The sequence below is a fragment of the Ursus maritimus genome, unplaced genomic scaffold, assembly GCF_017311325.1.
Source record: "Ursus maritimus isolate PB19 unplaced genomic scaffold, ASM1731132v1 scaffold_31, whole genome shotgun sequence".
NCBI lineage: Eukaryota > Metazoa > Chordata > Mammalia > Carnivora > Ursidae > Ursus > Ursus maritimus.
This window is the reverse complement of record NW_024425675.1, coordinates 8,861,604-8,875,076: the sequence shown is the minus strand read 5'-3', so window position 1 is coordinate 8,875,076 and position 13,473 is coordinate 8,861,604. Positions and strand designations below refer to the sequence as shown.

The 13,473-nt window shown below is 40.7% G+C and overlaps 1 long non-coding RNA gene across 1 annotated transcript in view; it reads left to right on the top strand.

The window, feature by feature from the left end:
* The window catches only part of LOC103656483, a 43,250-nt gene extending 33,928 nt beyond the window's left edge, over positions 1–9,322 (top strand). The window contains exon 4 of the long non-coding RNA XR_566624.2: positions 7,151–9,322. This is a non-coding gene — a long non-coding RNA (uncharacterized LOC103656483). The remainder of the gene's footprint in view (positions 1–7,150) is intronic.
* The last annotated feature ends 4,151 nt before the right edge of the window (positions 9,323–13,473 follow it).

Here is a 13,473-nt window from a genome sequence, read left to right as displayed (position 1 = left end):
CCCCCCCCCCCCCCCGCACCATGGATGCTCCTAAGATGTGCTCTTCATCTTTTGGGTTTTAACAGTCTGACTCTGTTGTGTCCAGGAGCAGTTTTCTTCATGTTTATCCTGCTTGAAGTCTCCTGAGATTCTTGAATCTGTGGGTTGGTATCATTAATCCAAGAAATTTCTCAACCATTATTTCTTCAGATTTTTCCTATGTTCCACTCTCTCTCTTTCCCTTGGGGACTCAGTTTCATGCACAATGTTAGGTCTTCATTGTTACTGTCCCACAGAACTCAGATTCTCTCTCTTTTTAACCTCATTCCGCCCCTCCCCACCTTTGTTTAGTTTAATCTGAATAATTTCAGTTGGCTTGTCTAGAAGCTCGCTGATTTATTTTCCTCTGCTGTGTCTAGTCGGCTGAATCCATTGAATGATTCTCTTATCTGTTACGTTTTTATTTCTTTTTAGTTTTTAATTTTATTTATTTTTACTTTATTTTATTTTTTTTAAGATTTTATTTATTTGAGAGAGAGAGTGCGCGCACAAGCTGGGGGGAGGGGCAAAGGGAGAGGAGAAGGAGACTCCCTGCTGACCCTGACAAGGGTGGGGGGCTCCATCCCAGAACCCAAGGATTGTGACGGGAGCCGAAGGCAGACGCTTAACCCACTGAGGTACCTAGGCACCCCTGCTATGTTTTTATTTCTAACATTTCTATTTGTTTCTTTTTTTATAATTTCCTGCTCTCTCTGGATATTGCCCATCTATTTATGCATTGTCCATTTTTTACCTGCCAGGTCCTTTTACATATTTATTATAGTTATTTTAATGTCCCAGTCTGATAAAGGCCACCTTCTGGGCCATTTCTGGGTTCATTACTGTTGTTTCTTTTTTCAACCATAGCTCACATTTTCTTGCTTCTTTGAATGTGCCATAATTTTTAATAGATCACGCAATTGTGTGTGAAAAAACAACGGAGAGGAAAATAGTATTTACTTCCAGAAAGTAAATGTAGAGGCCCGAGTTAACCTAATCTTTAGTTGAACTGAATATGGACTTTGTTGCAGCTTTGGTAGATTCAGGTCATCGCTAGCTTCAGTTTTTTTCTTAAGACTTATTTATTTATTTGAGAGAGAGAAGGGGGGAGGGGAAGGGGAGAGGGAGAGAGCGTCACATGCCAACCCTGTGCTGAGTGAGTGTGAGCCTAATGCAGTGCTTGACCTTACAACCCTGCGATCATGATCTGAGCCCAAACCAAGAGTCAATGCTTAACCAACCGTGCCACCCAGGTGCCCCTAGCTTCAAGTGTTTTGAGGGCAGGACCAGCACTTTCTGTTTAGCAGGGCTTGGGACCCTATAGATGCTTTTTTTTTTTTTTTAGTTTCAGGGTTAGAATTTAATGATTTATTAGTTGCATATAACACTTAGTGCTCATTACATCACATGTCCTCCTTAATGACCATCACTCAGTTACCCCATTCCCCCGCCCACCTCCCCTCCAGCAACCCTCTGCTTCCTAGCGTTGAGTTGCTTATGATTTGCCTCCCTCTCTGTTTTTATCTTATTTTATTTTTCCTTCCCTTTCCCTATGTTCATCTGTTTTGTTTCTTAAATTCTGCATATGAATGAAATCATATGGTATTTGTCTTTCTTTGACTGGTTTATTTTGCTTAGCATAATATCCTGTAGTTCCATCCATGTCGTTGCAAATAGCAAGATCTCATTCTTTGTGATGGCTGAGTAATATTCCATTGTATATACATGCCACATCTTCTTTATCCATTCATCTGTCGATGGACATCTGGGTTCTTCCCATATTTTGGCTGTTGTGGACTTCGCTGCTATGAACATTGGGGTTCATGTTTTATAACCAAGTCACCAGCTTTGTAAACCATGGAAGATCCCTTTCTGCTTTACAAGCTAGCTACCAACATTATGGGTTAATGGGAAATTCTCTTTGCTTTTCAATTATGATCCCCACTCAGAGGGCCTCAGGAGATCTCTCTATGCCTTATCCTTATGGCTAATGCAGTGCACTCAGTGAAGGCCCCTAGAGCCCAAGGGTCTTTATCTTGGGACTCTGCTCTCCCCAGCTATAGGAAGCTGCCAGCCAATACCTTGTACTGAGTGAAACATTCAGAGAGGTTTCTCTCAGACCTTCTTACCCATTCCCAGGCTTTGGCTTACCACCTCTGTGTATTCAGTGAAAGCCCATGGGATAGAGTTGACGAGTGGGTGCAGAACCGATCTGTGGGTAAGTCTCCTTGGGATTCTAAACTGTCACGACAGCTCACATGGGGCATTAAGATTATGGGACACTGGGGTGCCTGGGTGGTTCGGTAGGTTAAGTGTCTGCCTTCAGCTCAGGTCATGATCCCAGGGTCCTGGGATAGAGCCCTACTTTGGGCTCCCTGCTCAGTGGGGAGCCTGCTTCTCCCTCTCCCTCTGTCCCCCAGCTTGTGCTCTCTCTTACTTTATCTCTATCTTAAATAAATAAGTAAAATCTTTAAAAAAAAAAGATTATGGGACACAACTAAAGTTGTCTTACAAGGAAATACAGAGCCTTAATGAATATAATGGAGAAAAAGAAATGCTAAAAATCAATAAGTCTGCATCTGATGAAGATAGAAAAAAGAACATAAAAATAAACCCAAACAAGGAGAAATAAGGAAATAAAAAAATTAATGAGATGTATAATCAACAGATCATAGAGAGGATTGAAAAAGACCAAAATGAGCCTTTAGAAAGAATTATAAATTTAATAAATTTCTGGGAACACCAACTGAAGAAAAAAAGGAAGACCTCAATAATCAAGAATGGAAATGAGATATACCTCAGATGTTACAGAAATAAAGTAGTTTATAATAAAAACAAAACAAAATACTTCACACACACACACACAAATGGGCAAATTTAAGGGAACGAATTCTTAAGAAAAACAAACAAAACCTTAAAATGAACTAAAAAAAAAAAAGAAAAAGAAAGCTTTAATATTCATTAAATAAATAAACAATAAACAAACAAAATTAAAGAAATTTTGTCAGTAGTCAAATAGCTATAAAACCGAAAACTTGAGGCCCATGGCTTCATTGGCAAGGTCTACCAAGCATTAAAGGAAGGAATAACACTGCTCTTGCATAAAATCTTTCAGATAATAGGAATAAGAAGGGGGAAGACTTATTTTGTGAGACTAGCATAACTCTGATACTAAAGCCTAACAAGGATAAAACAGGAAAGGACAATGACAAGCAAACTCAATTGGGTAATATGAAAAAAAAAAAGATAACCGTTATTACCAAGTAGTTATATGAAAGATGTAAATTTAGCATTATAAAGCCAATGATTTTGTCGGGGCGTCTGGGTGGCGCAGTCATTAAGTGTCTGCCTTCGGCTCAGGGCGTGATCCCAGCGTTCTGGGATTGAGCCCCACATCAGGCTTCTCCGCAAGGAGACTGCTTCTTCCTCTCCCACTCCCCCTGCTTGTGTTCCCTCTCTCGCTGGCTTTCTCTGTCAAGTAAATAAATAAATAAAAATCTTAAAAAAAAACCCAATAATTTTGTAACTATATATGGTGACAGATGTTAACTGGACTTATTGTGGTATACAAATATTGAATCAGTATTTTGTGCACCTGAAACTGTACATTATGTTACACTTCATTTATATATCAATTTTAAAAAAGGGAAAATTGATTGACAAAGGAAAAATGTCCTATTATAATCTCAACAGATTCAGAGAAAGTACTTGATAAAATTCATGATCATTTATGATTGAAAACTCCAACTATTATGGAATAAAAGCAAAATTATTTGTAGATTATCAGAAGTCCTTCCATTAACTTGATATGTAATGGTGAGTCATTGAAGTTTCCCTTGGAGTTAAAGAAAAGACAAGAATGTTCATGCCACATCTTCAATTCAACATTTTGGTAGTGCTTCTAGGCAGAGCAATAAAGTGAAAAGTTTTAATGATTGGAAAGGAAGAAATGAAATCGGTATGATTCACATGTGACGCGGTTGTGTTTTTGGTAAAACAATATAACATACAGATAAAATATTAGAGTTAACAAGGAAGTTTAATGAGATAGGTCTATATAAAATCAGCACACAAATTTCAATTGTGTTTCCGTAAACCAGGAAATTCTTAAAAACATATCATTTACAATGGCATCAGACAAAGTCAATTATCTAGGAATAGATCTGACCAAAGACATAGAAAGGATATATTTATAAGAAGGATAGCAAACTTAAGAAACATTCACAGATTTAAATATATGAAAAACACCGCATTCATAGATACACTCAATAAAGCAAAAATTAAAATTTTCACAAACTGATTTACAGATTTAAAAAAAGTCAATAACTTTTTTTCCAGTGAAATCTCAAGAAAAGTTCCAACAGCTTTGTGTGTCTGTGTCTGTGAAATTTGACAAATGAATTCTAAAATTTATACAAAAAAGAAAAAAACCCTGAATTTAAAATTCATATGAAATTTTATTTTATTTTTATTTATTTATTTGACAGAGAGAGAGACAGCCAGCGAGAGAGGGAACACAGGCAGGGGGAGCGGGAGAGGAAGAAGCAGGCTCCCAGCGGAGGAGCCTGATGTGGGGCTCGATCTCATAACGCCGGGATCACGCCCTGAGCCGAAGGCAGATGCTTAACAACTGAGCCACCCAGGCGCCCCTCATATGAAATTTTAAAGGGCCAAAAGTAGCCCAGGTATTCTTGAAGAAGATGTACGAGATGGCAGGATTTCCTCTCCTGGCCACCAAGATGATTTCTAAAGCCGTAGTAGTAAGGATAGCCTGATACTAGTGATGCAATGGACAAATAGTAAATGGATCTATTTTGACGAACTAGTAGGAAAGTTTTTAAAATAAAAGAGCTCAGGTAATGGGATGTCCATATGGAACAAAATGAAACTGAACCTCAAACCTCATATCAGATGCAAAAGTCAAAACCAATCAGGTTAAGGCCAAAATGGAAAGGCAGAACTATAAAGTTTTAGAAGACAATAAAGGAGACTATTTTCACTGCTTCAGGAAAGGGAAGAATTTCTTAAACATGACCTCAAAAAAACACATAAAACATAAGTTGCATTACACTGAAATGGAGAATTTTACTGAAAAACATCATAAAATAAGTGAAAACACAAGCCATAGGTGGGAGAAGACATATTTCCACTATATCACTGACAGAGGACTAGTATTCAGAGCATTTCCAGAACTTTCACAATGTGAAAAAGATAGAGAACCCTAAAAATAGGCAAAAGACTCCAAAGAGGCACTTCACTCAAGGGGAAATCCAAATGCCCATAGACATGAATGGGTGTTCAATTTTATTAGTGATCGGGGAAATATAAATTAAAATCATGAAATACTACTTCACTGTTATCAAATTAATTGGTGGCTTTTTGGTTTCATTGTTTATTAGTTTGACTCATATCTTTTAAATATCTAGATGAGGATGTGGAGCTCCACTTGTTGGTAATGTTAGCTGGGATTAAGTGATGAGGACTTTTATTTTTTTAAGATTTATTTATTTTGGGGGGGAGGGGCAGAGGAGGAGAGAGAGAGAGAGAGAGAGAGAGAGAGAGAGAAAATCTCAAGCAGACTCCCTGCTGAGCGAAGTGCCCACTCGGGGCTCGAATCCCACGACCCTGAGAGCACGACCTGAGCTGAAACCAAGAGTCAGACCCTTAACCGACTGAGCCACCCAGGTACCCGGATGAGGACTTTTTGATACACAATTTTGAGTTTACAGAAGTCACAAGAATCGTACCCCCCCAAAACACTTTTTTCCCTTGAACCATTTGGTTGCAACATGTAAGTTGTTGTATGATTGAAAAAAATGTTATGGTCTCACAATATGCCAAGAGTTGGCAAAGATGTGGAACTATGAGAACTCATATGTCGAATAAATGAGTGTCTAAATTGGTAGAACTACATGGGCAGATGGTTTGACACGGCAGGGTAACGTTCACAATATGTCTACTCTGTGACTCAGAGATTCCACTCCTAGTTATACCCGAGATATATGTACGAGAATGTTCACAGCAGTATTGTTGATAAAATTACCCCAAACTAGGGGCGCCTGGGTGGCTTAGTCATTTGAGTGGCTGCCTTCAGCTCAGGTCCTGATCCCAGGATCCTGGGATCAAGTCCTGCATCCGGCTTTTTGCTCAGCGGGGAGCCTGCTTCTCCTTCTGCCTGCTGCTCCCCCTGGTTGTGCTCTCTCTCTCTGTCAAATAAATAAATAAAATCTAAAAAAAAAAAAAATTATCCCAAACTGGAAATAGCCCAAGGAGTCATCATCGGCAGACAGGATAAATAAATTGTGGTATTTTTACAAAGTAGAATCTTCTATAGCAACGGAATTGGAGGAGTTATAGCTACATACCGTATAAACAAACTAAGAAAATAAGCAAGACAAGACAGATCATTCCACCTGAAGAAATTTAAAAACAGGCAACACTAAACACATTATATATGGATAGAGGCATACACGGTAAATATATAAAGGAGAATAGGAAATGATTAGCATAAAAGTCAAGTAGGAAGTGAATTGCATAACAGTTGGGATAAGCCCTGCTCTCCCAGAGGAAGCCGGGTTTTGGGAGTAGGAAGGACTGCTAGTGGGTTGCTGCTATGCTAGGAAATTTCTGTTTTGTGACCTACAGAATGGCTGCACTGGCATACTTTTTTTAGCTATTGTTCAACTATGCACACATACTTTTTACATGTGGTAATATTTCACAATAAATGTGTGTGTGTGTGTGTGTGTGTGTGTGTGTGTGTGTGTGTGTGATAGGGAGGGAGGGAGGGAGAGAGAGAGAGAGGAGATGGAAGGAGGGAGAGATTGATTGAGTCTTGGTTTGATTTAATGTGGTCCCAATAAACTTATGGTTCACTGAAGCAGGCATTTGCCAAGCACGATAAAATTTTTGCTATCTTAAAAAAATGGATTGAGGATGAGAAAATAACCATTTAGTTACAAGAAGAGAAGTCATTATTGTATAGTTCAGAGGTAGGATTGAAATGTTAGAGTTGGTGAACTAAAAAGCAAATTGGTTTCATCCAGTGACGTTCTTGCCCCTCTTGATCTGTGCTGAAGTTCTGTGCACTTGTAGTGACTCCTAAAATAACTGTCTCCCTGTTTTCTCCTAGAAGTAAATGATACCAGAACAGAACAGTTTTGTCCAGCTGCAGCCCCTCTCATTTGGAGGAAGTGAATGAATCGTTGTGAAACTTCTAGCTTCCCTGAAAACAAAAACAAAATGAAACCAGGATGACCTCTGTACGCAAAAACACACAAAACCCTCATCGAAATGACTTCCTATAACTGGAAAAAGTGGGGCTCCACGTTCACAGAAAGGAAAAAAAAAAGATCTGTATGTTCTGTGTGCAAACAATTACATGTGTATTCAAGTAACAGGAAGTTAAGGGAACTCAAAGATCCTTTCAAGGGAGAATGAATAGTTAAGAGAGTCAGTGCAGGGAATTAGTATATGCATTCAGGTCATGACCTGGCTCCTTTGGAACAAGCTGTTTTCATATGTTTTTAAAATAATCATCCTGAAGAAAAGCACATTAAATCGCAGTAATATGGTTTAAATTAGAGTGCCAGAGTAAAATTAGGCAAGGAAAATTTGTTTATTATTTTATTTAAAGACTAATTTTGAAAAATCCTCCCAGGATGATTGATTATGGGATGGAAATGACTTTTTAGGAAACAAATGGTTTCCCCAAACATTTTTGTAGGGCTGGTCCTTTTTGGTACAGAGAATAGCAGCCAGTTTCGATCTTGTTCTGCGGAAAGATTTCTGCCCCTTTTCTGCTGACTGCAGGCCCCGCTACAGCTAGGTTGTACCCCCAGTTTTCCTTTGTGCTCCTGCAACTGAGACAAGCCAAGGTAACTGGAAGGAAAGGACCTTAAGGTAGGGTTGATATTTTTGTGTACTTACAGGGTGCTGAACTCTGGATTAAGAGCTAGGAGATCTGGATCCCAGACATTTAATAGTTGAATGATTTAGAGCAAGGCGCTCAAATTTATTGGTCTGGGTGGTTTGTTTGTTTGTTTGTTTGTTTGTTTGTTTTTGGGTTGTTTTTTTTTTTTTTGGTGTTTTGTTTTTTTCATCTGTAACCTAGGGATAAAATTCCTTATCTTGTCTACATTACTGGGTTGTTAAAAGGATCAAATAAATAACATGTTTTGAAAAATACAAGTGAAATCTAGTATCATTTTGACTGCACTCTAGAACAAGTCTGTGCTGCGTGTTCCCCTGCCCTGTGCCAGCATCCTTTGCCCTTGCCCTGGCCCTGACCGTGGCTGTTGGACCTCCAGAGCCTATCATGGAGCCAGTGATAGGACGGGAGCAGTAGAGGCACAGACAATGGGAGAGGGGGAACCTGATCAGAGCAGTCCCAACAGCTCAGTTGCTCCAGGTTATCAGCTACACTCTTTGTTGGGGTCCTAGCCACGAAGAACACTTTCTGAAAACTGTTGCGCAATCAGAAATGTTTCTGAAAAATTGTTTTTTCTAGCTCTGAGTTCTTTCACTCTGATCCCTGAAATTCTGATTTAGGGTTGGTATGGAGAAGGGTCTCTTACTCTGGGGCCATCACCGGCTCCCCCAGAAAGAACTCCATCCACGTTATGGAATCATGAAATGAGTTGAGTATGGTGGAATTTGGTTTACTAAGAATTGCTTGAGACAGGCGGGACCGTACCGGTTTCAAAATGGTAACACTTGACAGAATGTAATACATGTTTTAATGGGGTATGGGGAAGACGGTGTAGTGACAGTGTTTTCTAGGCTTTTCTGGGGTGGATCACAAGCTTTGCATTGATATTACTAGTGCATGGGTTATATGCCTGAACATATAATCACAGGGGTCCCTTTAGAGGGGAATTTTCTTATTCTTTATGAGGGTTCACAGGCTAAGGAAGGAATACTTTAAGGTTAAAGAATGTTACTACGCGCGTAGGCATCAATGAAGTTGAAACCAAGACTAACCTGAATAACTTGCCTTACCACCAAAGTGGGGTTTCTCAACAACGGTGCTATTGACATTTTGAGCTGAACTGTTGTTGTTGCAGGAAGCTGTCTTGTGCATTGAAGGATATTTTGCAGGATCCTTGGCCTCTACTCACTAGATGTTGATAGCACTCTCCAGACATTGCCAAATGACCCGCGAGGGGCAAAAATCACTCCGGCTGAAAATCACTGCACTTAAAACCTTTCATTTAATTCATTGCACAAAACTATTATTTTGCTTCTGGAAATTTGCTCTTATGAAGGAACATACTTTCCAAATAATCCACAAATTTTAGTTCTCACTAATTAAAAATAATTTTTATGGCTTTCTAATTTACAAAATATTTTTATATACAATATTATGGAATTGAAAGAAGGAGAGGAGTCGATATTTATTATTTACCATATGCCATCCACTGAAGGACTTACTTCAAATACATTCTTCTGTTTAGATCATGGAGTATTTTTTTTTTTTTAAGATTTTATTTATTTATTCGACAGAGATAGAGACAGCCAGCGAGAGAGGGAACACAAGCAGGGGGAGTGGGAGAGGAAGAAGCAGGCTCATAGTGGAAGAGCCTGATGTGGGGCTCGATCCCATAACGCCGGGATCACGCCCTGAGCTGAAGGCAGACGCTTAACCGCTGTGCCACCCAGGCGCCCCTAAATCATGGAGTATTTCTTACATGAGAGTCATTTCCTCTGTATTATAGATGATCAAACAAGCTTAGAGATAGTAAGTGGCTTTCCCAAGAAATGAGGTCAACCTTCTGACTTCAAGTTTTACTACTCTTTATCCCACATCACAGCTGCCGGGGACGCACTGATCTTTTACACCCCAAGGTAAAATAGCAATTATGGGTTGTGTGTCAGAATTAGCTATCTCGTTAGGGTCCCCAGTCTTTTTTTACAGCAGTGTTACAATTTTCTATTTTGAGTTTGATGGGCCCCAAATCCACCACGTGTCACCATTAAAAGAAAATTCAGTTTCGTGTTTTGCATTGGGCCAGTTCAAATAACCAAATCACTCACGCTCTCTCTGGGTCAGTAAGTTACCTTAGCCTTCCATCTGGCTGGTTTGGATTATTACAGGGTGTGTGGGGAGCAGGGTAAGTAGGGTAAGAGACGTTACTGGGGATTTGGAACAAAGGAAGGCGATTTCCTTGCAGATGAAAAACACTTTGGAATTAAGTACCAGATAACCCTTTTCTTTTCCATGGCGTTTCTGGAGTACACCCCATTCTTTCCGGCTGTCTTCTTTCCTGGCTCCAATCTGCCATCACACACAGCTTCGTCAGTCTTTTCCCTCAAGTATCCCCTCCTAGCCCCGGACTCTCGAGATACCTTCATCTTTAGCTTTCCCCTAAATTAGATTCCCTTCATTTATAGGGCAGAGCGATTAGCTCTCTCTCCCCTCCTCAGGTTGGGGTCCACCCCCACCTATTCGGAGATGCATTTATCACTCTGCTAAACAAAAGGCCATCTCCTCAAACGCTCACCCTTGTGCAGCACTGAAGAACTGGCAGGCTTTGCAATTTCTGCTTTTCCTTAGTCCCCACCCCCCCTCCCCCATTCTCCTCCTCCCAAGCTCTGTAAGTGCAAGAGGTCAATATAACATTTATTTTCCCATTGATAAGAATTGTCTGGCCACCCCCGGACACATCTTGGAAGGAAGCAGTATTCAGTTTCGTATGTTTTAAAATGCTTTGTATTGAAGTATCAAATACATACTGAAAAGTACACAATCCCTAAGTGTACATCTCTATTAATTTTATAAACTGAACACACCCGTATAACCAGCGTCCAGAACAAGACGCAGAACATTACAAGCATTCCAGAAGCCTCTTTGTTCCCTCTACCAACCAGTGTAGGATTTTCTAATAACAAGGAGTCTGTGCCTGAGGGCGGATGGTCTCTAACCAAGAGCATTGCAGTGAGTAACTTAGTTTTATTACTGTGTTGGCATACAATCAGAAGTTCACCACATGAGGCACGACTGCTTGTATTATTTGTACACAAGTCGTTGAGTATGTAGCGATTGTGTTAATACCGCGGTTTAGGGACTCAAGAAGGGGCAGAAACCTCGCACATCCTGTTCCTGGGATTTCTCAGAGCCCGTGGGTCTTTCCTAGATGGGGTTCCCTCCTAGTCACCCAAGAAGCCCCACTCTTGTTTAGGTTCTACAAGTATTACCTATTCTCATAAGTGACTACAGCTCTCCCAGCGGAGTTCACACTACTGCAGGTGAAAATACTGCTCCTAGAATCACCAACACTGCCACTTCCTACTGTAATGTGTCAGCACATAGGGGACCCTGAAGTCATAGAATTCTCGACCCCCAGTGGATCTCATCCTTGACAGCACGTTAGTATTGAAGAATTAAAAAAAAAAACCAAAAACAAACCCAAAACCAACCAAAACCAAAACCTCATCCCCCCACAATTAGATCAGAATCTCTTGAGGGGTAGGGTCCAGCACTGATACTTTTCCAGTTCCAGATGTTTCTGAAGGGTTGAACTTCTCAACCTCTCCTTGCAGCACCCCTCCCTTTCAATTGTAGGCATATCAGCAACTCTAATTACATTCTCAAGGTGATTGAAGATTTACCCCAGACTTGATTGCCTAACCACCTTTCAAATGTAGGGTAGGGCCTTTTTTTTCTTTTCTTTTCTTTTCTTTCTTTTCTCTTTTCTTTTTTCTCTTCTCTTCTCTTCTCTTCTCTTCTCTTCTTTTCTTTTCTTTTCCTTTTTTTTCCCCCCAACCAAGGGACTATCCTTAAGTTACTGGAAACTGGCAAAATGCCTCCATTGTCTCCCAGTTTCCTTCCATTGACCAGAGTGGTTGGGATCCCTGTGATGAAGATCTGACCGCTAGAAGCCCCTGCCCGGGGAAGCGCGATCTACTCCAGCATGGGATTTCAGTTCGGGACACGAGGTCTCCCTTCACAGAGCCACGTGGAAAGTGGCTCCAGTGTCTCCAAGGCAGTTTTACTGTCAACAGTCACCAGTCCCTCACCAGCTACCTTCTGATGGCTTGTGAGTCGCACTGGTGATGTGAGGGGGCCGGTGAGTGGAGCAGACGTTCGGATCGGCGGGGGAAGGGGCATATTCCAGCAATTCAGCTCAGGAAAGGCCTAGGGAGAGGGTGGAAGGTGTTGGCCCCGCCGTGGAGGATTTCTCTTACAGAAAGAGAATTCTCTTTCACGTCATCATGTGCCTGCTTTTTCTGGCTCTTTCTCTCCCCCGAGGAAGTACTGTGCCCAGAAGATCTTCGTTGGAACTGCGTGTGGCTTCCACCACCTGAACGACGCAATAACTAAAGGAAGTGCAGTGACTGGAGGAAACATCCCAGAGCCTGGGGGTGGGGGGGTGTCACACGCAGATATGAAATTAGCCCCAAACATCTCTGACTCCTATTACACCCTTCTCCATGAGTTTCGAGTAATTAGAAATTCCACCTTTTCTTTCTGCCCCCTTCTCTTCATACTGACTTAAAAAAATTTTTTTTTAATTTACTCCTTTTCAGTTGTTTTTCATTGTTTTTCCTTTTCTTTTTTTAAAATGTTTATGCAAAAAGTTGATTTGATTAAAGGGGACAGGCCCTGTGGGCAGAAAGCGCTGCCTCTTCTTGTTCCTTCTCATCTAATAGTTGAAGGGTAGGAGAGTGGATGTGATACTGGATAGTTGGCTCCAGACTTCAAAGAGATGTCTTTGCTGGAAAACAAAGTGTACCCCTTGATACACTTGAAGCCCCAGCTTTGAAACTGGGCCCCAGGCAAATAGTCCTCAACTCATCCTTCCATAGTAAAACCCCTGGGGAGTCACCAACTCTGATGGCAGTCCTGACTGATGGGACTGGCTGGATTAATAATAATAATGATAATGGCCATCATTATTGAGGCTCTGCTGTTCACCAGTCACTGTATATTCATCACATTATATGATTAACCCTTAAAGGTAGGTATAACTCCTGTCATCTTACAAATGAAATCAGGGCTTAAAAACTTGATTGGCTTGCCTCTTCCGTCACACAGATAGTAAGTGACTGAATGAAGCTTTGAAATCAGGTCTGTCTGATTAGACCCTGTGGCCTTTCATAGACAACATTGATCTTCTGCGTTTCTCCCTGTAAGGCAAAGCTGCTAAACTTTCTCAGGTGCCTGGTGCTCTTATGCCAGATCTGAATTCAGAATTTCCCCCAATTACGACCCAGTTCAGGGCTGCTCTCCTCCTTCATAGTCCCACATGGAGATAGCTATGTCCTGTTCTCCACTTAAGGCTTTTTTCTTTTTTCTTTTTTTTTTTAAGAGATAGCTTCCAAAGTAGGAACAGTTCCATGTTCTATGCAAAATGTCATGAATTCATCTTTGGTTCTTCTTGGAAAATACCTGAAGTTTATGAGAGCTTTCCAAAAGCAATGCCTCATTCACGATTGATGCTGATAGTTGGTATT